Below are 545 nucleotides of genomic sequence, written 5' to 3'. Positions count from 1 at the left end.
TGGGGACAGCGTGGGGACGGCGTCACCTCCTGAGCTGCAGATGGAAAGTGATGGCATCGCCCGCGTCCTCCAAGCCGGTGACACTCAGCTCCATGGCCACAGCCACCTGTGGGGCGGCACGAGGGGACACGAGGTGATAGGAGGGGACGCAGGGGGACAGGAGGGGACGCAGGAGGTGACAGTGCCACCCACCTCGGTGCCCGCCTTCATGGGGTTGCCCATCTCGCACACCACCACGTGGGTCCCGTTCTCCTTCCTGGGGTTGCAGCTCAGCTTCTCCTGTCCCCATAGCGGTGACATGGGGTGGCACCACGTCCCCACAGTGTCACCATCCCAAACCCAATGTCACCATCCCACATTCAATGTCACCATCCCATACTCGGTGTCACTGTCCCATATCTGACATCACCATTCCAAACCCAATGTCCCCACCCCACACCCGATGTCACCGCCCCATACTCAGTGCCACTGCCCCATACCCATTGTCACCATCCCATTGTCACCCTGTGCCATTGTCCCATATCTGGTGCCACCGCCCCATACTC

The 545-nt window shown here is 61.5% G+C and overlaps 1 long non-coding RNA gene across 1 annotated transcript; it reads right to left on the bottom strand.

Annotated features, from left to right (window-relative positions):
• Window positions 1-27: 27 nt before the first annotated feature.
• Window positions 28-505, bottom strand: LOC109364278. Its single transcript, XR_002110282.2, has 2 exons — window positions 193-505; window positions 28-106 (listed from the first exon to the last, which is right to left on the bottom strand). It is a non-coding gene; the product is annotated as an uncharacterized LOC109364278 (long non-coding RNA).
• Between the last annotated feature and the right edge of the window lie 40 nt (window positions 506-545).

This window comes from Meleagris gallopavo, unplaced genomic scaffold (genome assembly GCF_000146605.3).
Source record: "Meleagris gallopavo isolate NT-WF06-2002-E0010 breed Aviagen turkey brand Nicholas breeding stock unplaced genomic scaffold, Turkey_5.1 ChrUn_random_7180001838519, whole genome shotgun sequence".
Lineage (NCBI taxonomy): Eukaryota > Metazoa > Chordata > Aves > Galliformes > Phasianidae > Meleagris > Meleagris gallopavo.
Note: the sequence above shows the minus strand (reverse complement) of the source record. Positions and strands in the feature narration are given on the sequence as shown.